Raw genomic sequence first — 27,768 nt, 5'->3', positions numbered from 1 at the left:
TCAGAACAAGAGGGATCAGTGATGCTACTCCAGTTCAAGACCAAAGGGTTCTGGAAACTCCTTGGAGAATCACTGGCAAAATCTACTTTGGAAGAGTGAAAGAGCTGTAGTCTGATGTCCTCAGGCAATTGCAGCAGCTATCAATAATCCATTCAATAAGAATCAAGCTTTCATCTGCTACTACTTTCTTGTTTTTCCAATTTTTGTTCAATCCAAACCCTCAACCTATTGGACAGTGTTGCCCAAACTTAGGGTGGCTCTCTGCTTTGGTTTGTTATCCTACATGCCAATCATTTCTAGAAATATCCTCATTGACACACCCAGAAGCCTCTTAACCTTAGGCATCTCTGAATCTAACCAAGTTGACAATTCAGATTAACTATTATAGGTACTTTGTGAGTAGTATTAGCTCTGGAAAGAATAGATCAGTTCACCACTAGGGCTAGGTTGATGCTGATTTGTGCTGTAAGCCTCTATCTCAGAAGCTTCCCGAGAATCTTTTACTACAAGGGAGCCAATCCTTCACAGGTATCGTACACTTTACCACTCTTAAGTCTGACCTTCCCATGCTCATTCCCTGAGTGTAATCAATCCTACCTGTTCAGTTTCCTGACAATCTTAGTCTGGTCACAGGACCCGCCAGACTAAGGAAAAGCTAGTTGCACTCCATTTTGTATCTCTTACTCCATTTTGTATCCCCCTACATACAATCTTCTCTTTACCTGTCTCAATCATGTTCTGCTAGGTATGTTATGCTCAAATTTGGGACCCCCAAAAGACCACCGGAGACCAAGATCAATATAAGCAGCAAAGAGGTGTTTATTGCGAGCTAGCTTGGTCCTCTGCGTGCACACAGCAACTGGTGATGCTGAGAGGCCCGGGCCCAGGGTTTGCAGCAGTTTTATTCACTCTTTGGGGAAGGCAGGGACTCCACATACATCATAGCATCTCTTAGCAAATCATCACACACTGCGGGAAAATCATAAAACAACTCTAAAACATGATTAGCACATTCACTGGAGGGAACAAGTTGGGTAGGGGTGATTGGTTAGTTCAAGACGGGGATTCCTTTGAACTGATTGGTTTAAGCCAAGAGGAGAGTACATGCTGAACTACATGGTTTCCCAACATTTTATCAACCACCATAAACTACTGGGAGGGTCATCTGGCATCCCAGGTATATTCCCGGTCTCTTGCTGATTGATGGCTGCTAGGGGGTTGCTATGGATCCCCACCTAGCCTGACTGAGTCAGGGACACCTGGCGCACCAAATCTCCCCTGTTATTTGTAGATAAACAACTCAGCAGGGTGGGAATGTGCCTAGGAGTGCTCAGTGGGTCTTTCCAAGGACAAGGGTCACGCCCCCTTCCTTGGACAGGCTTTGCTCTGAGGTAGAGGCTGGTTTTTCAGGTACACCCTAAGCCACACAATATGCTCTTGCTGGGACAGTATGACAATGTTGTCTATAATCTTCCAGGTTCCTGCAGATGTCTCGCTGCCTCAGCTTTTCACTTTCCAGTTGACAAACACAGAACACTTTTTTGGGGGGGAGGCGGGGGAGTGGGTACCGGGGATTAAACTCAGGGGTGCTTGACCACTGAGCCACGTCCCCAGCCCTATTTTGTATTTTATTTAGAAACAGGGTCTCAGTGAGTTGCTAAACACCTCGCCCTTACTGAGACTGGCTTTGGACTCCAAAAATTCCTTCTTCAGCCTCCGGAACAACTGGGATTACAGGCATGCACCACCCCACTGGGCTCAAACGCCACATTGCTGTGCAGGTTTGGTTTTCACCTAAGTTTGGATATTGTTCTGTTCTACCAGTTTTTCCATGCCAAAGTTAAGGAAGATAAAATTATTTAATGTTTTTAGCAGACTGTGTAAGATTTATTGGGAGTGGGTGGGGGAAACACCATGAACTCCCTGTAATTCTTCTAGGCCCTCCCTCCAGTGTGTCCCCTAGCTCCCTCTCGTAGTTTATATCACATAGTTTATGACACATCTATGTTTGGGTTATTCCTTTGTTCTATGATGAAATGGCACAGCTGCCACTGATGCCACCACCAGCTTGACTCCAATGTGCTCTTGTCCTTTGATGCACCAGAATTTCTGAGTCTCTAAGCACCTCTGACTGTCCACTGTCAAACTTCAATGAATTCCCTCTTTCACCCATGTTGCTGTGAAGCAGTATTTCCACTGCTTGAATCCCAAGCCACAGAGCAACTGGAATGTCAGCCTTCCTCTAATGCACTCTCTTGAATCTGCCTCATATAGCTGTCTTTGTGGGAGAATAAGTTTTCATTGTTTTAGAATAAATGGGCGACAGTGCAAATACTGAATGACATGTCAATGACATGCTTAATATAAGAAACTGCCAAAATGTTTTCCAGAGTGAGTGTACCATGTTCATATTAAAAGCAATGTGTGAGTGAGCTAATTTCCCACATCCTCACCAATATTTGTCCTTGCACTTTTAATTTGAAGATCCCAAAGATTACTTACTTACAAACTCTCTTTGATAAAATGTCTAATTATTTTATAATTAGATTTTATTCTTTTTCCCTTCTTTGTTTTCAGAGCTATGTTTTCTACATGTTATTATATTGTTTATAATATGGTTTTCAAATATTTGATTTGCAGTCTGTAGTTGGAATTTTCATCTTCTTTATGGAGTCCTTTCTGAAGCAATTTTTTTTTTAGGTCAGGTTGAATTTATCAATATTTCTTTTTATTGATGGTGAACTTAGTGTCAAGCCTGAGAACCAACTTATACAGGACCTTGAAGTAAGACTAATGAGTTTAGACTTGGAAATATTAAGTAGATAAAAGAGAGTAGGAGTTTATTTTCTTTACTTTAGAGCTTTTAAAATTTATTTTGTATCACACACACATACTTCTTTTAACTGAAAATTTACATGAGACTGCACTCTAATAAACAGATAAAAGTAAGATGCTGATTAAAGTAGAAACAAGGCTCAAGCTCCTGAGTTTTTGAACTTTTTCTTGTTTCTCTGCTACACCTGATGCTGGAATTTCTCCAGAGAAACATCTTCTTAAGATGCAAAAATATCCTACTTCAACATCATAAGCCAGAATCTGGGTTCCTAATCCAGAGTATTCAATTACTATTTTGTTTTCTAGGTTTTTACTTTTATAAGAAAGATTTAAAAGGTAAATCAGTAAACTGATATCAGGAAAAAGTTAAGGAAGATATAATTATTTAGCATTTTTTTAGCAAATTATATAAGATTTATTGGGAGTAGGTTGGGAAACACCATTAATTCCCTGTAATTCTTCCAGTCCCTCCCTCCCGTGTATCTCCTAGCACCCTCTCCTGGTTTATATCACATCATTTATGACACATCTATGTAGTTATAAGTGATCTATGTGCCACCCCTTCAAATTCTATGCTTTGGGGGAGAAAAAACTGTGTAATACTTTTAATTTATCTAGCACTGGAGTTGGTGATTGAAATGGATAGATATTTAATAAATAAATAACATTAGTAAAATATATACTTTAAGATCTGAGGTTTTCAGTGAATTAGTAAATTTCTTTAAAGTCTCTGATACCTAAAAGGCACTTTACTCTTTGCTAAAAATATTCTTTACCTAAATAAGCTACAAGGTTATTTTACAATGCTTTTGGAATAGGAGTTGTGATACCTTGGACAAGAGCAATAAAGCTGGAAGGCAGAAAAAGAGTTTTCAGCAAAACCCTTTAGAGCTCTCTGCATCTCTCAGTTTGTATTTGATACCTAGAGAATTACTATCTTTGCTTGGCCCTTGTCCTTTTCTTCATAACTTGGGTTCCTCTTTGCAATGATTTTCAGGGATTCCCCATGAGATTGACCACAAATGACTACTTTGGCAACCAAGAGCTGCCCTCTGGGTGACAGTTTAGTTAAAGTCAGCTGCTGAGGTCCAGCCCCCATGGGGGGAGTGAGGGTCCAGGGGGTCGTGAAGGAGGAGTGGCATCAGAAGGCTCGGGATGACAGGTTGCAAGTTAGGAGCAACCTCCAGAAGACATCTCTCTGCCCCTAGAGGGACCTTTATTTTTATACCTTTTTTACAGGTGTTTTTTCAGGTAGTTAATGGACAGCTTCAAAGCCTGAAACTTTTTTGATTTACATAATTTTCAAGAATTACAATCTTTTCTGGCATACATCGATTACCTAAGATATTGAATACATTGTTCAAAATATTTTTCTGTAACCTTAGATAATCATGATTAAGCTTTTACATTTTTTGCGTAAATCACTAGGTGCTAAGTGATGCAACTAGACTACATAACTACTGACCTATTATTATTCACTTCTAACTTTAAAGCATACCTATAATTATTTCATTAACCTTTAACTTTAAAGCATACTTATGATTATTGGTAAGTTTTCTTACTTCCAAAGTAAAATCCCAGTAAAACGCACTTAAAGTAGTGAAAGTCTATTATTTAAAAGCCTACTACTCTGAAATGCCTCTAAAATATATCTGTGTTAATTTTACATTATTCTATTTTTAATTTCCAAGGTAATTTCCTTTTTTCATATGACCTATTTAACTGCTTTCTTAAAGAACTTCTTTGATCCTTGGTCAAAGCACACCAATTCTTATGTCTTTGTAATCTTTAACTAAAGGGCGGGCTTTACACCTCAACTCATTTGTCATTTGTATTAACTATGTGTTTTCCATTTTCATCAGAATTTTCTGCATAAAGCAAAGGAGGGTCTATTGGTTGGGAAATGTATTTTTATTAGCCTCTTGTCCTTGAGGGGATACCATAAACTACAAATGGTGGTCCTTGTACTGTTGGCACAGAAATTGTTTCTCTGTAGCTAGGCTATTGTACAAGTTGTGGCTTTAGGATGGGATTGGGTGGGCTAGTGTAAATTGTTAACCATGGGATAAATATTTATTGTTGTTTAAGCTTGAGGAATAACACCATTGTTTGTATCCTGAGAGACACTGAAATGTACCTCATGACATGTCTCAATTGCATCCTTAGTCTCATTCTGGGAATTTTCCTACAATCTCAGACAATATGTAAGAACTTTTTATTATTGATTGACGTGTTCCCTGTTATCCATATCATGAGTATCATAAACAAAACACTTAACATTCCTAATGGTTCCAGTTTCCAGATGCTGCGGCCTTCCTGCAGCATCCCCCACGCTGTGACCCTGTCAGACAGCAGGTGCAGAAACACTTTCACCAGTCAGTTCTCACTTTACCATGATTGATTTAACTCTTGTAGATGTTAAGCCAACTTGGAAGGCAGGGCAGCTAAATGGTTGCCTAAAACTTCAACTTATGGATACTTAATCATATCTGGAAATAACACACGATGGGTAAAGTCTTATCTTTTATATGCCCTCCTCTTAAGGCATTCAGTTTTTAAAACTAACACAAAAGTAATCTGGGTTAGTAGGTGCTTCGATATATAAGCATTGAACAGATAATCAAGTAAGGCCTGTTTAAAAATGTGTGAAATTATGAGCCTATCTTTGTCTAACTTGAATTAATAGTATTTTGACCAAAGTATGTTACAATTTTAGAAAACAAGAATGAAGGTGTTGTATAGTTGTAAATATAGCAAATATTCATTTAATATCTGTTAGCTAAGCACTAATTCAGCCCCTACTAATGTCTGTAATGAAGATTCTATGCTCATGTTTTTTACATTCTGGATGAGCAGGATAGAACATAAACCATAAAAAAAATTGAAGACGAAAATGTCAGATACAAAGAAAAATCAACACGTTATATATTAGCTGTTCAAACAGATAATAATTAAGATATCAATTCAGTACAGGGAGATACCACTTTGGCCAAACTTAGCATCATTTGGAAAGAAAATATTAGAAAAGTGAAGTATGTTATCTGGGATTTTGAAAATGGAAAGTGAAACCTAACATAGGGGAGTTCTTCAGGTTGAGAGGTGCCTGAGCACTAGGTTCACATCACCATTCCCCATATAAAAAATAGCCTAGTGTTTAAACTGGTTGGAGTTGGGTTAATAGCAGGGGTGGTTAGAAAATGGAATCCTCTAAGAATTTTATAAAAATGAGACACATAATCTTCAGAAACAAAAAAAAGTCATACAGCTTCAGACATTCATAAGCCAGTTTAGGAAATGACAAGACCATGGGTTAGGAATTGGGAAGATGTCTGTTGAGATAAATAAGTAGCAAATACTTAAGAACTGAAGAATTGATAGTATTTGTCCAACTGAATCCTAGACACCAGTAAAAGTTACCTGATATTACATTTTTGTAGTGGGAAATAAAAACTTGACTATAAGATTATCAGAATTTTTCAAAATGCCAAGATAATTTTGTAAGTCTTTAAAAAATGTAGAATAAAATGTAATAATTATCTAGCTCTTTCAAAGTATATGTGAGAAAGGTTTCTACAATATTCTTCAAATTTTGCTAATGTTTATCTCCTATAATCCCAATACATAAGAAAGTACAGGGCTCACACAGAAGTCAAAATGGATATATTTTGCCCAATGTATGATATTTATTAGTGCAAAGAGGACATAAAATGTACTTTTGTATATTTCTAATTTCCCAGCATGCCCTGAAGTTCACTCACAAATGATACTAGCATTTTATTTTTTGAAGAATCTATTTAGTTTTACTTGGCGAATTAAGTTATTTTAAGTCATTACATGATATTGAAATATTTCTACTCAATATTGAAATATTTCTACTCAATATTAGAATTAATTAAGTGCATTCTAAAATCAGATTTTAGCTTTAATTTCTATGTGATTTTAATTACTTATAATTTTACAAAACATCATTTGACTTACTATTACTGTCATACTACATAGTATGAATAAAAATCAATAATCTTAGTCAGAAATTTTATCTTTTATAAAGACAATTCCAGTCTCATTTCTTTTTCCTTCTTACTTGACAAGGGTTAGATTTTCATTTGGATAAAATAAGGTACTCCAAAAGGTACTGAAGCAATGTAAAAATCATTCAGACTTTATGAGTTTAACAAAACCCATGTTTTCTCAACCTGCTTGTAAATGTTAATATTTCATTGTTTTGTATTATTTTTTTTAATTATCAAATAAAATTCAGTGAAAAGTTTCTTACATTTTTTATTGAGTAGCATCTTTATAAATAATCTTAGGGTTCAAGTCAATAAACTAAAGGAATTCAAACCAGGTTTCAGGCTCTTTTTTTCTTCATTACACTTCTGTAATTTTCAATGTAATATAAATTGTCTGGGGTTATTATTCAAATTGTGGATTCATTTACACATATCACTTTCAGATATCCTTAATTAATGTTGAACCAGGAAACTCCATTGAACCAGCTCCTCAGTGATCCTGAAGCCAAGATCATTGTGATAAACACCTTGTCAAGACTTCTTCTCTATCATCTGACATTAGGAGAAATTTCACTTGCTTTTTTGGCCCTGTGCAATTTAATTTACTGTAAAATCAACATTGGCCAATTCTATAATTATTTCAAAATTTAAATCCAGAATATTCTTCAGGAAAACAAAACAGTTTTAAATAAAATAGGCATAAAATGATTTCCCATGACTATAATAAATATATTCCTACTAATTTCAAAGCAAGTAACATGAGGCTTAGTAATAACCAATCAGGGTGCCTTTTGTAGTGTTAAGCAAATAGGTAGTACAGATATTTACCACATTGTTAATAAATCATTTTGGCCACATTTCAACCTTGAAAAACCATCACTCATCTCTTAATCATGCTGTGACTTCTTGTCTAATTCAACCAATTTAAAATATGCAAGTGGTTTGTACAGATGTTAGATTTGTGAGAAATGTAGCTTTTTGTGAGAAATATACATAATCTTCTATAGTTTAATATATATGATTTCTAATCTTCCAAATAAAACATCACGTGAAGAAGCAAACTTACCTCTGAAAGACATGGCAATAGACAGAATTCATATATTTTTAAGAATGCTCTCAAATCCTTTGATAGCTAGCTTTAGGTAGTATGCCTTGTATTTTTTGCATGGCTTTATTTTTAGTAACTCCTGCCCTACTTACCCTTTTGAATGAATGCACAGATGCTTCTGGCTCCTGTTTAGGGTACTGGTGTCATGTTGGAGCCCAGGCACACTTCTCAGTAGTGGAACACCCATTTTTGCTCTGCTAGCCCTCTTCTAGGACACCCTGTTCTTCACACCACTCAGATGCTATGAGAAGTTTGACTCCTGGTAATGATTTTCTGTAATCATGATAATACTTCTTCAGCTCAGTTTTGTTATCTCCCAGGATACTAAACATGGTGCATAGTCTCTCATAATATGATTTTCAGAAGTCCTAGATGATAGAGAGAATAGAATTATATGTTGTAATGGGTTCATAGAGTAAAGACGTTCTCATTAGGCATCAATTCATATGGTTTAAAATTCTGCCAAGCTGGGAATTCTGCCATGTCTTTTTGTGTGGTTGAGGAACTCACAGATATATTTATACCAAATTTGGCAGTCAATCTGACCATTACATTGCCTGTACTTACAGCAGGATCTGGCAGAGGCAGACACTTCATAAATATGTAAAAAGTAATTTAAATATTCACTGATTTCAAGAATCTATTATTATAGACTCTGGAAGAAAAGCAATAGAATTAGAATGTACAGAAGAGTTGAAAATCTACCAACAAGCTAAATCTAGATCTAGTGCTTCAACAAATATTTGTGACACTTGAGATTTGATTAATAAATTTTTGAAGTACAAAGTGAGTATTATTTGGGCTCAAAAAGATAAACTGGTATATTAAATTGACAGATTTCCTTGATGGCACGCCAGAAAAATAAACAACTCACTCTGCCTACTTTCCATAGGAATTTAAAAACTCCTTGGTGGTAAATAAAATATAACAATTTTCTTGGTAATCCACATGGTTTTTTCTGCATAAAATTACAAATGTACGTTCTGATAGATATCAGAAGAGATGGAGTCTGTGTTGGAAAATGATGATTCTAAAAGATGGACTGAAGGCCTCTTAATTGAAAGCTTAAAATTTAACTTGTGAAGCATTCAGGGCCAGAGAATGCAAAGCTCATGAATAGCCCTAAAAACCCAGGTTACTTCACATGTCCCTAAGTGCAGGTGTATGATGTCATACACACACACACACACACACACACACAGGCATGGTGAATTTGTGGTATCAAAACTAAGAAAATAACACCATAAGTAAGAAAATAAGATTGTATTCCTTCTTCAGAACTTTGCTACTTCTTGCAACAGAAAGGAAATAGAAAATGTTAGAGAATAAAAAGGTTACACAAGTGCCTAATGTTTACCTAATTGGCAAAGAACAACACAGCATTGGAGAGGAGAAACCTCTGCAGTCAAATGTTACACAACCAGAGAACTCTGGGCAATTTCTTTTTTGTGAGATGAATACATACATACACATACCCTACCTTCGCACAAACACAAAAATACACCCTGCAAAGAGCCAACATATCAGACCCATGCGAAACCAAGATTTATTGGCAGTTAACAAAGGATTCAAGAAAAGATCAGAGCAACATCCACTGAAAGAATATCTTTTAGGTTCCGACTTAATCAGACACTGAATCCACAGTTCCCCTTTTGTGCTTGAAATGTGTTGGATTTAAATCACAAGCATTTAGCCCGTATTTTAAAAATTAATTTTCTGGATACTGTAATAACTAGAGGAGCTAATAGAGTGAGAATTTTTATTTCATTCTTTTGTTTTCTTTCTTCAAGTTTATTTATTCGTTTATTTAGAACCCAGAGGCCTTTGCTTTACCACTGAGCTACATCCTCAGCCCACTTTATTTTTTATTTTAAAAAGGGTCTCACTAAGTTGCCTTCGAGCCTTCTTAAGTTGCTGAGAGTGACCTCAAACTTGTGATCTTCCTGATTCTGAGCCACTGAGATTACAGGCATGGGATACTACACCCAGCTGAGATTTTTTTGTAAACATCAAACTCTATCATGGGAAGAAGATGAAGGAAAAGAACCTGAAATGGGGAGGAATATACCAAGCACATTTTGCTTTATTCACCTGTTGACAAAGAAACATTTCTCATTGGCTGGGGGTCTGTAAGATCTGTGTAAGCAGAGACTATCTTGGAAATATTAATTAGTGGACAATGATTTCAAAAGCCCATACAGTAAGGAAAACACTGAAGTATTTAAAATAACAATAGTATTACTGATGATGATGATAATTAAAAATTTGAAAAGGAGAAATTTTCAGTAGGTTTTGACTATACAAAAAAACAAAGACAACAACAACAAAACAAGACAACAAATCTCAGTTCTAGGTTATGTTCCATAAAACCCAACTAAGTAAAATTTAAATACCGGCTTTCTAAAAGAAAATTAAAACATATTACAATGGCATGAAAAATTTTTGTACAAATAGCTATTATGAGAGGAGATCCTAAGCAAAAATTTTATTTTTAAGTTCAATCAAAACTAAGGTATAGGGATGGATATATTCCATAATCCAGGAGATGTCATAAAGCTTTATTTTATATTTATAAGGATTTAATTTTGTATCAGTCAGTAACAACAGGTTCTTAGGAAAAATATAATTCCAAGGTGAAAAAGAAATTCACTCTATTTTCTTACGATTCTAAAGTCAATTTTTTCTTATTGTGTCTCCTCCTATGGAAAACAAGTTATTATCATCTACTTAGTTTATTATGTCTGAATTTAATTGTGTGGCGAAATGTACACATATTAAGTTGGAAGAGATTTTAGAATTATTCTGTCCCAATGATTCATCAAACCATTTAAAGTCTTTCAGATCAGAGAACAGGAGAAACACAATAAGCCTCAGACTTTCATACCAAAATTCTCAGTGAGTACAGAGTACAAAGGTCTTCTCCAATGACACAATCTCCATTATTGCCTCTAGTGCTTCTACAGTAATGCTGTACCTCTATTATCCAATTTCAGAATCATCTAAGCAACTACTTACAAAGATGCTTAACAAGTTCTTTCCAGTTGCTAATAATGCTTTTCATGGAACTGCTTCTTTCTGCCATCATAAAGTTTCCATACCAGCCACTCCATTCTACTTCACTTTAAAGTAATTTATCACTTTCCTATACTTAATGTTCCTTCGATCTATTTGGTAGTTCCACTGCATAGTAATCGAAAATATTTTTCAATGCATTTATTTTATTTACTTATTTTTATGTGGTGCTGAGGATCAAACCCAGGGCCTCGCATTTGCTAGGCAAGCACTCTACTGCTAAACCACAACCCCAGCCCAGTAATCTAAAGTACTATAGAAATATAATGTGTTGGGGATAGGTGTTCAATGTTTCAGTCAATTTTAGGGCAACTTGATTCTTTGAATATCTATGTCTATTTATATATTTTTTATATATTACATATCTCAATCTTTAATCTAGATTTAATAAAAATTTGAATATTTTTGCCAGATTATATTAGACTTCAAAAAAATTTTCAAAGAATCCATACAAACTTCAACAGTTCATCAGGGATGCACAATATTTAGGTAGTCTAATATCTAGGAGAAAATAAAATAATAAAATATTGCTTTTACTTATCTATAAAAACAAAAACTATAGTTTATTTAGAAAGACATCAGCATGATCCATGTAAATAAAATGAAAATTTTCACTGAGTACTGTTGGTTAATTCTTAGTGCTAGTAATGTTCTAAACACTCATCAAAGATTCAGTATTGAACAAAGAAAACATTGGACCAACATTGGCATAGAGGGAAAATTCAAAAATAAATAGAAAATGTAGCTTCTGGCAGTGGTAACTACTTTGAGGAAAAAAAAATTGAAACAATGGACAAAGGTAAACATGAAAATTCTGGTACAGAAGGAGGTTAAGAAAATTCCTCTTAGATCAAGATATTGATTTTAGCAGGGGACCTGCCAGTAAATACAACCAGGGTTCCTAGGGGGAAAACACTACTAAAAGGAAGATAGCCAGTGTGATCAGCCCTGAAACCTGTGACTTAACAGTAACAAATTAGATAAAATAAATGAAGAGCTATGAAGTATTCCACTAAGTATTGTAAAACATTGGTATTTATAAAATCAAAGCACATGCTTTTCACAGTGAAATTCATAAGTATCTTTTACTGTTCTTTTCCTTGGCCACTCAAAAATGAAATCTTGCCAAAGGAATATAAATTGAGAGAAACAAAAACATTGGTAAAATGGGAAAGATAATTTTCAGAATTCTTGAGCTATTATGGTCAATGTTATTACAAAAATACTATAAGCAAAGCAATGATGTTGACAATGGAATAGACCTGAAGAGCAATGCAAAGAATTAAAATGGTAACAACTGCATATAATTCAATTTGGGTGGCATCACATATTAGTGTGGAATAACATATTTTTTTTCTGAGAAAATTGGGTCATTATTTAAGAAAAATGGATGAATCGGTACCTCTTTTCACACATTGAAACAAAATTAATTCCATCAGAATTTGAAAGTTAAGTATTAAAAATAAAACCATAAAATAATTGTAGAAATAATGATGAGAGCTCAATTGGTAACTTTAGTAATGAATAATATCCTAAAATATCTACAAGTGATATATGGAGATTAAAATATGAATGTGAAACTAAGAATATTTTCGACAGAGTGGGTAACAAAAATATGTAGGGGTGTCTTACAATTCACTATCAAAAGATGCAAAAAAAAAAAAAAACAAGACGTCTTCACAGAAAAAAATACAAAGTGTAATCCTAGTCCCAAACTGAATTTTATTTACCAAAATTCATCTGGAAGAAATATTAAATTAATTAGGATACAAATTACATTTTTAGAAACTTTTAAGGTCTTTCTATATATCTGTAGATATGTTATTGTTATATATGTTATATATAGATTGTGATTGTTATCTGTTATTTGTAAGTGAATGGTGAATTCCATAAGCTGATATTGATAATATTAGTTGGTATAAATTCTCTATAGATCAATTTAGCTCTCTACGTATAATGGATGCTTTGAACATTCCTCTTCTGCCAAAAAAAAAAAAAAAAAAAACCTTCTAGGAATTTACCTTAAGAAGATTACAAGGAATTTTTACATGTATAAAAATGTGAGGTCATTGATGAATTATTTAAAACATAAATGTCAATATGAAAGTATTGTGTAAATTATAGTTTAAATATGAAGGGCTATTGTGAAAACAATAAAATGATATTTTTTGTTAAATAATAGGATGGAAATTTACTTTATATTAAAATGTGTATTTACAGTTTCAATTAATTTTTAGAAGGGAATGTTCTTTATTTCCATGTTCTTAATGAAAAAGATAGGTAAATATTTTTTCACAAATCACATAGGCAAAAGATTATGAAGTCTAGATTGCACTGTAACTTAAGTACACATTCATAAATTCACACTTCTATTTCTCATGACAGCATTTCATTAAAAAATAAAACTTAGAACACAGTAATGAAAAATGAAATTGTGTTATTTGCTGGTAAATGAATAGAACTGCAAAACATCATGTTAAGTATAATAAGCCAGACTCATTAAGTCAAGGGTCAGATGTTATCTCTCTTATATAGACACTAGAGAAGAAAATGGAACTTAAAAAGTGGATATCATGAAAATAGAAGGGAGATAAATAGAGTAGAGATAGGGGAACAAGGGGGAGAGAAAAGGGAGAACTGGGGATAAAATCATCCAGATTATGCTATATGAATGTATGAATGTATTACATTAAATCCCACTTTCATGTATACTTATAATGCATCAATGAAAATATATACATAAATAGAAGAACGATGACCAGAAGAGTAGGGAAAGAGAATCAGGGTCAGGGGGAGGAAGGGAGGAAAAAGACAGATACTGGGGAAATAAATGGAGAAAATTATGTGCATGTATGAATAAATCACAATGAACCTCATTATCATATGTAATTATTACATAATTAAAACATTAAAAACACTAGTTTATATAGAGTAATATGTTATGGGTCCATGACCTTACTATATGTGATATTTATATGTTTAGCATGTGCCCCACCTCATACAGAATCAATATAAGGATCACACTCAAAACATTATTGCACCTTTTTTATGTGTACATCTGTGTATTATATATTCTAGAAACAGTTAATGAAATAAGGGTATAATGATTGTATATAGGTGATTTTCTTCTTTTAAAAGCAGCTTAACTTAAAATTGTAAAATTTTCAAGATATTATAAAAAATGCAAAACATTAATTGCTTACCTACATAAATATATTTTACCAGGCTTCATTATTCACTCTAAATCTTTCCAAACTACTGAGTGAGAATAAATACCCCATTACTATATTATTTTTGTAAGCATACATTTATTCTATAACTATGTTATATTTTAAAATGTACTCAAATATCAATTCCCCATGTAATTTTGACTGCTTTTAGGATAATTTCCATAATATTCTTTCTTTTTTTTTTATTGGCACATTATAATTATACATAATAGTGGGATTCACTATGCCATATTTTCACATGCATACACTGTTTGCTCAATTTCCTTTCACAGTATCTTTCCTTTCATGCCTCGTCTCTCTACCCCTAATTTATTTTCTTACTGTAATGATTTCCCTTCTATTCTTCTTCATATTATTTTAGTTAGTAAATATGTGTGTGTGTGTGTGTGTGTGTGTGTGTGTGTAAAACCATCCATCCATGTTGGAATATAAGTGGGATTTAATAACTATTAAAAGAAAAATTAACTTTCTTTTTTATAGATTTTTTTAAAAAATATTTATTCTAATTTGTTGTATATTACAGAAGAATGTAATTCAATACATATTACAAACATAGAGCACAATTTTTCATGTCTCTGGTTGTACACAAAGTAGAGTCACACCATTTGTGTCTTCATATGTGTACTTAGGATAATAATGTCCATATCATTCCACCATCTTTCCTACCCCCCTTCCCCCTTCCTTTTCTCCCTATCTAAAGTTCATCTATTTCTCCTATGATTCCCCCCATCCCCATTATGAATCAGCATTCTTATGTCAGAGAAAACATTTGGTATTTGTTTTTTGGGGAATGTCTTACTTCACTTAGCATGATATCCTGCAACTCCATTCATTTACCTGCAAATGCCATGATTTTATTCTTTTTAATGCTTGAGTAGTAGTATTCCATTGTGTATATGTTCATTCATCTACTAAAGGGCATCTAGGTATGTTACACAATTTTGCTATTGTGAATTGTCCTGCTATAAACATTGATATGGTTGCATCTCTGAAGTATGTTGTTTCTAAGTCCTTTGGGTATAAACCAAGGAGTGAGATAGCTGGGTCAAATAGTGGTTCCATTCTCAGTTTTCCAAGGAAATTCCTTACTGCTTTTCATATTGGCTGCACCAATTTGTAGTCCCACCAGCAATGTATGAGTGTGCCTTTTTCCCCACGTCCTCACCAACACTTGTTTTTGTTTTTTTTTTCTTAATAGCTGCCCATTCTGACTGGAGTGAGATGAAATCTTAGAATAGTAGTTTCAAATCTTAGATTTGCATTTCTCTAATTGCTAGAGATGTTGAACATTTTTTCATATATTTGTTGATTAATTGTATATCATTTTCTAAGAAGTGTTTGTTCAGTTCCTTGGTCTATTTATTGATTGAGTTATTTGGTTTTTTTGTTGTTGTTGTTTCGTTTTTTTTTTTTTTTTTGGTGTTAAGGTTTTTAAGTTCTTTATGTATCCTAGAGGTTAGTGCTCTATCTGATATATGAGTGTGGTAAAAATTTGCTCCCATTCTGTAGGCTCTCTATTCACATCATAGATTCTTTTGCTGAGAAGAAGCTTTTTAGTATGAATCCATCCCATTTACTCATTCTTGGTTTTAATTCTTTCACAATAGGAGTCTTATTAAGGAAGTCAGGCCTAATCCAACACAATGGAGATTTGGGCCTAATTTTCTTTTATTAGGAACAGGGTCTCTGGTTTAATTCCTATGTCCTTGATCCACTTTGAATTGAGTTTTGTGCATCATGAGAAATAGGGGCTTAATTTCATTGTGTTGCATATGGATTTCCAGTCTTTTCTCCAATATATGTTTTTGGCGACTTTGTCTCATATAACTAACTTTGTGGGTTTGTCTCTGTGTCCTCTATTCTGTACCATGGGTCTACAAGACTATTTTGGTGCCAATACCATGACGTTTGCCTCCATCTTGCATAAATATTTAGGTTGAAACATAAGATATTAAAATATTTAAGAATTTTTTTATCTGCAAATGTCATTTTCATATGCCATAATTAAAATATTATGTTAAGAAATATATTCACTTGTGGTCATTTCCTATATTAACCAGGCTTGTAAATAATAAATAGTTAGTATAATTTTATTTTAAAAATAAGTAATTGAAGGATCATCTGGCAGCATATGTATAAAATTGAAATGATACTGGGAAGATTACAATGGATCCTGCCCAGGGACAACAACCAAATTTATGTTAAAAAAATAAAAGTAAATAAGCAAGTAAACAAAGAACCTATTGGCTCCTTAAAATATCTTTTCTCATGGTAGAATGAAACCATGAATTTGGGTTACCTGTACCCGAAACTCCAAGTTGGTATTAAATGACTACATTAGTAAAAATCTGAAGAAAGTTGAAGCAAGGCCCTTTGTGGAGTTTATCAATGTAACAGAATGATTTCATTTCGATAGTAGTAGCATTAACTTTTTAAAATCATGCAATGCATTAAAAATGAAGGGAATGTAAAGGAAGTTTAGGAATAGCATGTAGAATTACTTAAGAATTTAAACATGTGATTAGGTATTATGATACAATACATAGTACAAGCTGATGTAAAGTAATGGAACATATTGCTTAAAATAGCTGTATGTAGGCACATACACATGTAAATGATGTCCACCTATTTTATGCTTGTTGAAATCAAGAAAATGAAAGCTTTGAAAGCACTTGTGTCACATTTAGTACACAAGAAATCTATTAGTTCTTATAAAAGCAAAAATTTTACATCTAGATATATATGGCCATTTTTTTTAATTTTAGAAGATACATTTTTGAAATGTATGACATGTTATATCATAAAGGTTAGTATTCAATATGGCATTATGTAAAAATGTGAATGTGTAACCAATGTGATTCTGCAATTTGTATTTGGGGTAAAAATGGGAGTTCATAACCCACTTGAGTCAAATGTATGAAAGATATGTCATGGGCTTTGTAATGTTTTGAACAACCAATAAAAAAAATAAAAGTTAGTATTCTCTGTAGACAAAAATAATCTAGCAGAAATGGAATGAATGCAAATTTTTCTCAAATATTTTACTATTCTGTAAGTTAAAATTACCATTAAGAATTCTGCATCATGGTGAAATTTTTTTTTCTAAATTTGTGCACCAAAGTTTTATCCTCCCACCGAGGATTGCTCAGGAAGTGGGAATGAATTAGGAAAGAGTATATATTTTATAAGATAGAGGTGGAAGGGAAAGGGAGGGAGAAGGGGAATTGCACGGAAGATAGGAGACCCTCATCATTATACAGAATACATGTATGATGATTTGAGGGAAAAATAAGAAGAAGTGTGTCACATTAGATTGGGTAGAGAGAAGTGATGGGAGGGGAGGGGAGAGGAAGGGGGGATAGGAAGGACAGCAGAATAAAATAGACATTATTATTGCTGGATGTATATACGTGACTGTATGACCAATGTGATTCTGCAACCTGTACACTCAGAAAAATGAGAAATTATACCCCATCTGATTCAAATGTATGATAGATCAAGATTATTGTACTGTCATGTGTAACTAATTAAAACAAATAAACATAAAAAAAAATTTAAAAAGATCATCTTCAGTTGTTGACTATGCTGCTCAATCCCTGGTTAAATTTATTAATGAAATGGGATATAGAAATTGCAGTAGGTCTTAGGGTGTGTGTCTCTGTGTCTGTCTGTCTTGTGCTTGTACAGTTCATTTTTTTTTAATTTAAAATATGCTGCAACTATCAATACCACCAAACAGAATATTTCCAGTTACTCTCCATTTTCCCTCTGAATACTAAAGTTAGGCATCCACTAATCATACTACTAAAACAAAATATAATTTTACAATTCTTATTTTTTCTAATTTATGTCTTTAAACAAAGGAAATTATAAGTATATATTTATTCACATTGACATGAGGACTTTTTAATTCATTATACCTTGTGGTGAGCCGTTCTAATAGACCGTGGCCGCCATTAGAAGATGGCGCCGGCTTCCACTGTGGCCTGTGATAAACAACTCCTTATATGGAGAATTGGCACGCAATCCCTTACCACCCTATGAGAAAGCTCCACGTGGCAGCTTCGCATTGGGGCTTGAGATGCTTTATTAAGGCTGGGAGGGGCATCCGAGGGTTAGAAGAAGAAATATCAAGGGCCTGAATAAACTGTTGAATGAAGATTCCCGAGTTGCGTCTTCCTTGCGGGCAAGGGGTCGCGACAATACCTGGTTGTCTTTATTTATCCATGTGTATTCTGGGACTATCTGGTGTCATTTGCTTACTTTTTATAAATTTGATTCCACTTATCTCTTTTGTGCTACTAATTTTAAATATATGACTTTTTTTTTCTTTTTTTTTTTGGAGTGGGGTACGAGGGATTGAACTCAGGGGCATTTGAACACTGGACCACATACCCAGTCCCATTTTGTATTTTATTTAGATACAGGGTTTCACCAAGTTGCTTAGTATCTCGCTTTTGCTGAGGCTGGCTTTGAACATGTAATCCTCCTGTCTCAGCCTCCCAAGCTGCTGAAATTACAGCATGCACCACTGCACACGGCGATATATGACATTTTTTAATGCTATAAATATCATTTTCTATAATTGTAGTTAAGAAACAGAAGTGCTTAAGTATATACTCTGTTTTATTAACACATAAATGTTTTATCAGTTATTTCTGCCTATTTGTATGAATCCTGTCTATAGACTGTGACCACTCTTCTCTAGCAAAGAGCTTTCCTTACTATTTCTTTCAATTTATGTTTCTTTTTTTTTTTCTGGGAACATATTTAAGTTTTCTTATTTCTTAAAGACAGTTTTGTTAGGCTGGATGCATTTGTATACACCTGTAATTCCAGGTTCTTGGGAGTCTGAAGCAAAGAAGATTGCAAACTTAAGGCCAGTCTCAGCAACTAAGGAACTTTAGTGAGACCATCTCAAAAATAAATAAATAAATAAATTAGTAAAAACAAAGGGCTAGGGATGTAGCTCAATGCTCAGTGGTAAAGCATCCCTGAGTTCAATCCCCACAACACCCTTCCCCCCCACCACACACATTTTCAGATATAAGATCCCTGGTTATCATTATCTCCCAACTACTTTGAAAATGGCATTTCACTGCAGTCTGTTGTTCATTGTGGTGAGAAGGCCACTGTTAATTTTCACTTAAATGTAATAACTTATATGAGTTATTTTTTTATTCCAGCTTTAAAAATATTCTCTTCATCTTTGTCCTTCAACATTGTTACTATAAGGTGTCTCAGTGTGGATATCTCTGTGGTTTTCCTACTTGGAGTTCATTGAATACTTGTGTATATGAATTGATTTGGGGGGAGGGGCATTGTACCAAGTATTGAACTCTGGGACACTCAACCACTAAGCCACATCCCCAACCCTACTTTGTATTTTATTTAGAGACAGGGTCTCATTGAATTGCTTAGCACCTCGATTTTACTGAGTCTGGCTTTGAATGCATAATCCTCCTGCCTCATCTTTCTAAGCTGCTGGGATTTCAGGGGTCTACCACCATGCCGGGCTATAAATTGATATTTTTAATCAAAGCTGGCAATTTTTCCTCCATTGGTTCTTCAAAATTTTCAATGTTCATTTTTCTCTCTCTTCTCATTCTAGTGCTCCTACTATGTATATATTCATGCATTTAATATAACACCATATTTGTCTGAGATTCTATCCATTGTATGCTCTTTTCTTTTTGCTGTTAAGTTGCATAATCTTCATTATCTTTGAAGTCTTTTTAGATTCTTTGAAATTTTCATTCGCTTGTTTAAATTTGACATATGGGATTTCTTACAGTTTTTGTTTCTTTTTTTTTAACCCTCTGTCTATGAATTATCATTATTGCTTTCTTGTGTCTCATAATTCAACTTTTTGGCAAAAAGTCAAAATTTTAGACAATATATATTGACAACTATAAACTGATGCTTCTGGGGCTATTTTGATACTGTTTTCTTTTTAGTACATATGTATCCAAAGAATGAATATATATATATATTCAAAGAATGAATATATATATATATATATATACATATATATATATATATATATATATATATATATATACACATACACACAAATAAATAAATATATATATATGTGTATATCTACACACACATATATAAACACCTCCTACTTATATACACATACATATAAATTATACATACACATATGTGTAATATGTGAGTTTCCTACATTATTTTAGTGTTCACATATTGAAGTAGATATTACGTACATGGTTGTGTATAACTATGCTTGTACATATGACCTATTTGTGAATGTGTCCTTTCCTCAGGTTCTGGCAGCCTTGCAATGAGCCATGCTGTGCTTCTTTACACAGTTCAGGGTCTTGCAAGAACATTCAGTTTGTCAGCAAAATTCAGTTCCTTATAGTTTAGGAATTGAGACCTTTAGTTTCTGCATGTTTCCTGTAATTTCCCAAATTTGTGTGTTTGACCCTTTCCATAGACAGTTCCTAACATGACTTTTTCTTCCTCAAGGCCAGTAGGAAGCTTTAGGAAAGTCTCTATCTGACTCTATCCCTTTCTCTCTCTCTCTCTCTCTCTCTCTCTCTCTCTCTCTCTCTCTCTCTCTCTCTCTCTTTCTCTCCCCCCCCACACACCATCTATTTCTGTTTGTTTCTATTTTTCTGGATGATCATAACTGACACAGCAGTAGAACAAATGCATTACATACGCTGCTTGACTTACAATGAGTTTATGTCCTGATAAACCATCATGAGTTGAAAATATCTTAAATTGCAAGCACATTTCATACATCTGATTTGCCAAATATTATAGTTTACCCTACCCCACGCATGCTCAGAACACTTACGTTAGTCAGAAATTAGGTATCAACATGAATTTACACAGGTGTAAAATTATATAGAATTTAAGGAACTCAAAGGCTTGAAACACAAAGTAATAATAAGGAGATAGAAATATTAATTACCTTGATTTGATCAGCACACATTGTATACATGTATTGAAATATTACATTTTTATTTTCCCTAAATATGGCCAATTGTTTTAACCAAAAATTTATTTTAAAAAGTTTAAAGAGATGGAAATGCCAAGTATCCTGATTTGATTTTTTTTTAAATATTTTTTAGTTGCCAATGGATTTTTAATTTGTTTATTTATATGTGGTGCTGAGGATCAAACCCAGGGTCTCACACATGCCAGGCACATGCTCTACCACTGAGCCACAACCTCAGTCCCTTCTGATTTGATCTTAACATATTGTGTACATGTGTGGAATTATCACAATGTATCCTATAAATGTGTACAGTAAAAATAATAACACAAATTTTTAAAAAGGTAAAAAAGATGGCACAATATAAAGATGAAAAATATATAGAATTTATTGCATACATATATAAATAAGTACCTTGGGAAAATCTGAATAAAATTTGGATTATTTAATGAATGTCAAAAAAAATAAATTAGGTATCAAAAGACTATCATACAGCATATCACTAACCTATGAAAAGGAAGCATCATTTTTCTGAGTGCATATAGCCTCACATTTTAAGTCATGACTTTCTGTGTTTTTTATTCATGAATGAGTTTATGGTGTCAAAGGGGAATTGTGCACTTTTAGAAATCCAGGTAGAGAATGGCTGTAATAAGCAAAATACTCAAATTTCAGCTGTGGATTAGTGAATCGTTCCCGTGTTCATCTTATCATTACTGTCTTCCATTCTTCGATTCTAAGTAGATGGAAAACTGAAGTTTAGCATTTTTTCATACCATCTTCTCAACAGAACATTTGAGATATTCAGGGGATTTTTGTAGGCTCTTTATGTGAAAACTTAAGAGAAACTCATTGAACTGTTTCATTTTCCCACTTAACCTTGAGAATTCATTTTCTGCTTTTAAGCAAAAACAGAAAAGATAAAACTACTCATAAAACTTGTTCTCTTTCTAGCTGTTAAGAAGCACAACTTTGACTTGATTTAGATAAAGGACTACTCAGTTCTTTCTGCAGACAACACCCTCAATATTAATGGAGTAATAATTAGTGGGTAGTAGTAGAGTGTTCCTAATTCTTAAATCCTTGCCATATAACAAGTGATGGCTGGGCATAGTCTGGCTGCCTGCATTAGTATACAGTTAACTAGAAGAGGCGAAATGAGGTTTGGGAAGAGAGACACATTTATAGGTTGCATGGACAATTTAGTTGGAATATTTATTTACTCCAGAGAGACAAAACAAATAGGAGATTAAGAGGAAAGATAGACAGATAGATAGGGAGATAGATGGATAGATGATAGATAGATAGATAGATTGACAGATAGATAATTATGATAGGAATTGGTGCACATAATTATGAAGTTAAGAAGTCCCAGGCCAAGTTTTCTGCTTGGTGGAGACCCTGGATTCTGGTAGCATGGCTAAGTCCAAGTATGAAAGATTCAGAGTCAAGGAAACAAATGCTGTAATTCTCACTCCAAGGTTGAAGGTCTGAGAATCTGGGGAGCTGCTTATCTAAGTTGTGAAATCCAGCAGATGGAGAGCCTGGAATTCTGAAGACCAGGGGCAAAAGAAATGTGTCCCACCTCTAGGAGAGAGAGAGAGAGAGAGAGAGAGAGAGAGAGAGAGAGAGAGAGAGAGAGAGAGAGAGAGAGAGAGAGAAAGAATTAGCTTTTTTTTTTCTTTGTTCTGTCTAGATCCCCAGCTGATTGTTGACTGCCCACATTGAGGGTAAAACTTTCCCACTCAACCCACTGATTTACATCCCCACCTCCTCTGGAAACACCTTACAGGTAAACCAGTTTTCTGGTATTCCTTAAGCCAGTCTAGTTGACTCCTCAAACTAACCATTCACAGACTATTACATCCAAATAAGAAGTAAGGATACAGTGAAGTACTTCCTTGCAGGTGTGACTTGTTAGAACAAGAGGGTATGGGTCAGAAATTTGAAATTTATTATAAATTATTCTTGCTTGCAAGACAAAAAACTCTTTCACAGGCAAAACGTCCATTTTATTAACACATGTTATGCTACACAGAAGGTAGCATATCATAGTGACAGGTATGCAGAAGAGCTTTACAAACTTTTGGGAGAAATTGCTGCATGGATGTATAAATTTACTTGCTAGTGAATAAATGTGTGAATTTATTCATGTATGAATGAATCAATAAATGAAAGTAATTACAAGCTCAGGCCAAGAGTCTGTCAACATAATGAAATTTGATCCACATCCCTAAAGGAAGTCTGGTGAGAATAAGGCAAAGCATTTCTGTGTCTGAGAAGCAATGGAGACTTTTACAACTCACTAACACAAAGGTTTTGTTCACAAAAAACATGATGAAAATTAAAAAAAAAAAATACAACAGGAGCATTAATAATGACTCAATTGCCAATATAAGAGTATGTAATTGGAGCTCAGTAAAATTCTTCTGCCCAAGGAGGAAATAGGTCCCTGACAGTGGAGAGAGACTTAGCTTATAAATAATAGTTAAATGACTGTAGTTGTAGAGCTTATATACTTTCTGACAGGTTCTCCTTTTTTCATTTTTAAGTCATATAATGCACAGCTAGTATCTCAGTGCTGAGCTATATTTCTTTTGAATGATTCTTCAAGGGTTGGAGAAAAAGTAAAAATTATAATTAACAATAGTAACTAGATGTTATGAAGGATATTCCTAAATAAATAATAATGCATTCTGGCAATGGAATAACATTTAAATACAAATAATTGGCAGTAATTGCATTAACACTAAAGTTAAATTTTATGAGTTTATGAGATTATGACTGCACTATCATCTAAACTATACCTCAAAATTTTTGAATGACTTATGTAAAAAATTAATGTATTTTAAGTATGCTTGCTTGATTGTGAATCTATAGATGATTTATTTTGTTTCTACTAGTTTTTCAGTATTATACAAATGATCTATCATGAGCTTATATAAACATTAGAGTAAAAAAAAACTATATTTATTTATTTGTATTTAAAAACATAGTGTTTTTATAGGTCTATTTGATTAATGGTAAATTAATGCTGATCTGATAAGCCCCATGGATAAATTTCTCAGAAATTATTTTAAAGTGTGTGTGTGTGTGTGTGTGTGAGAGAGAGAGAGAGAGAGAGAGAGAGAGAGAGAGAGAGAGAGAGATAAATAGATTGTGATGTGATATTCTTAGGAAAAGAGTTAAATAGAAGAAGCTTAACTGATATTTATTAAGTGAATTAATGAGGTAAAAAGTTGGAAAAAAATTCACTTTTTCAGAAAATATTTTGACAGACAATTCCTGAATTATTTACTTTTATCAAGGTTATAATTATTGTACAAAAATATTTTTCTCACTAATGAATGCATTTTATTAGAATTTTTGGATATACAAAGAAAAGGGGCAAAGTACCACAAGGAGAAAGCAAGTCTGTAAACTACTCACTAAATCAATATGTGACCTTTGGCAATTCATTTCTACTCTCTGGACCTCAGAGTTCCTGTTAAATATGATATTGGCAGCTTACCAAAGAACCTGTAAATTCTCTGCCACTTTTGAGCCATGTGTTTTATGAATTTATTTTCTTTGGAATATTTATAAATGCCAAAATTTTCAAACAAAATATCAGTACAGGTCTTTTAAAGAACAAAGTTTTGGGGCTGGGGATATAGCTAAGTTGGGAGAGTACTTGCCTTTTATGCACAAGGCCCTGGGTTCAATCCCCAGCACCATAAATAAATAAATAAATAAACAAAGTTTCCTTGATATATTTAATATGATAAAAAACCAAAATTTAGTAAAGTTATATTAAACAAATTAGCTTTTTAAGAAGAAAAACATCTTGTGACAAAATGTCTGGATCAGAATTATGATCAGTATCTTATGGTTTTTAGTGTATTAGTTTAGAACTTTTGAAGCAGGAAAAAAATCAAAATCGTATACCCTGGGTTCTGTGTCATCTTTATATATCCTGATGAAACACACACACACACACACACATATGTATATACTGATTATTAAAAAATAAATTTCATAAAAATTGACTACCTACCACAGCTACATTTGGAATATACCACTCTTTAGTTCTTAGACATGAAATTTTTCCCTGTGAGATTCTCACAACCTTAAAGACAAGCATTACATTTCATTTACCTTTATAATCCTCCCCCTTGATCCCAACATCAAAGTAACAAAATATTTAGTGATTTGCGTGAATGAAACAAAAGAGAATGCAGTGGAAGGTATAGTATTGACTGAGAACGAGTTAGCTTGATATAGAGGAATTATTTAAAATAGAAAGGAATGGAAAAAGTAAAAAAAAAAAAAGATTGCACTGAGTATGAGAAAATATTTTATTTCCTTCCTTCCCTCTCCTGCATCTAAAATGGATCCCTGTGAGGACCTGCTAACATATATAATGATCATTAGACATCCTTTCCTCTGACCTACTACAGCAGCTAAAGTGGACAACATTGAAGTACACTGAAGTATTTATTCGTTTTTATTATTGGCAATATTCATCAATTTCTTTATCTCTTAGTTTTGACCCTCATATATTACTGTTTACTTAGTGGACCACCACCTGCTTTTGTCAGAGAAAGTACATGTTGAACCCTCCAAATGATGTTCAGGGTTTCCAAATTCCAAAGTGAAAGCCACTGCATCTTCTGCTTGAGATAGTCACTTGGGAGCCACCAGAAAGCACTGGATATAATTTAAAATTCAGAACACAGATGATCCTCTTACGATTTTGCTTCATATTCTGTAAACCACAGATGACAGTAGCACCCACACCATAACATATTCAAAAGATAAACTGCATTATGTATAAAGTGTTCAGAGCATTGCCTTTTCTCAATTAGAAGGCAATAAATGAGTTTATTATTAATCAGATTTCTTTCTGCCCTTACCTTTCTTCCCTTAATCCAATTCCACATATCAAAGAAGAATCACTAATGAAAAATTATTATCCACTTTTTGCTTTGTTTTCAGGGGTACAAAGGTGAACAAATGAAGCAGATGCATACTCCCAATGGGCCTACATTCATAATGTGTGTATATAAATGTGTACCTCAATATCTGTATGTTGTGACTGCGACAGCAGGCAATATGAACTAAGAAATTAGGGAATGATATACTTCCATGTGTGTAAAGGATTTCATGAAGGTGACTTCAATCAGGGAGGATATTTGTGGGTTACAATTCTAATTGCAGGGAGGAAAGGAAGCCTGAATTTTGGATGGCATCACTGAGCTGAGATGCAATGGGTGGATAAGAAGGTACCAATCATCCAAAAGAATAAGAACAACCCCAAAAGAGAATATAGAATAGAAAATTAAGGTGGGAAACAACTTGAAGTATTCAAGGGACAGAAGAATAATGAGTGAAGCTGACACATTGTGAATCAGATGATGTCTTTGTGAAAAATGTGGGGACAGCAGGGTTTGAGACAACTTTGGAGAATGAAGTAAAGACAATAATGTGTATATAATCTTGTTGACAGTGAAAGGAGTTTGGGTTTCACTCTAAGATAAAGGGAAAAAGGCTTTAAAATTTTAATGCTATGATCTGATTTGTGAGAGGATATCTATGAATGTTAGGTGTAAAATGGATTGCAAGGATGCTTGAGGAAAGAACAGAAAATAAGCAAAGGGTAGCACAATAATTCTAGTGATATACAATAGAGCTTTGGTTAGGATGTGATGAAAGAGAGTACAGGGGGCCTGCTAGATGGTGTGCATGGACCAAGAGGAATGAACTAAAGTTTTGTTTATGCTTTAGAAATGGGATACATCTAAAAAATTGAATATGCTGATAGAAATAAGCAGAGAAGAGAATTGATGATACAGAAGAGAGAGGGTTGACCCAAGGGAATCAATCCTTCTGATTAATTTCTTCTATGACCACAACACACCTAGTACTTTCCTAGGACTTCAGGTGTGGTTAGTAAAATGTTTATCAAAGCACAACCCATCTTTTGCCTCAGAATAAGAACCAGAGATACTCAAAGAGGAAGAAATGACTATGGTGTTAAAGCATACCAGAAGAACAGAAAGTAAAGTAAAATAGTGCCAAAAAGATAACAGGTTTATAACCTCTTTGCATATTCTCCTTTGAAATTATTGCCATAGAATTAGCCTGCTCTAACTGAGCCAGATTAACAAAATGACTTTGTTTTAAATTGTACCATAAAAGAAAATTCAGTCAATTTGCCCATTAGGCAAAAAAACTGCTGATCATCTTCTTAAACTGTAATCATCAGTCAAGATTTGTCTAATGTGTCCTAAGATGTCTTCCTCCCTCCCTCACTGAGAGTAAGCAACTGAGAACTGACCAGTGGGTAGAATAAACTCCTGAAGATGCAATTCAGAAATTAAACTTCTCAATATGTTATTTGTGTGGTAATTACAAGATGAATTTAGAATCAGTCCTAAACCAAAATTCCTTTCAATGCAAGTAATAGCAAATTGAAATATGGCTGATGCTTCAGGGACAGGAACAGCTCTGGTTGACCCTGTTGATGTAGACCACTGAGGCAAAAAGATAGTAGATCACACA

The sequence above is a fragment of the Marmota monax genome, unplaced genomic scaffold, assembly GCF_021218885.2.
Source record: "Marmota monax isolate L192 unplaced genomic scaffold, Marmota_monax_Labrador192_F-V1.1 WCK01_AAM20220418_F8-fsc00391, whole genome shotgun sequence".
NCBI classification, from domain to species: domain Eukaryota; kingdom Metazoa; phylum Chordata; class Mammalia; order Rodentia; family Sciuridae; genus Marmota; species Marmota monax.
Note: the sequence above shows the minus strand (reverse complement) of the source record.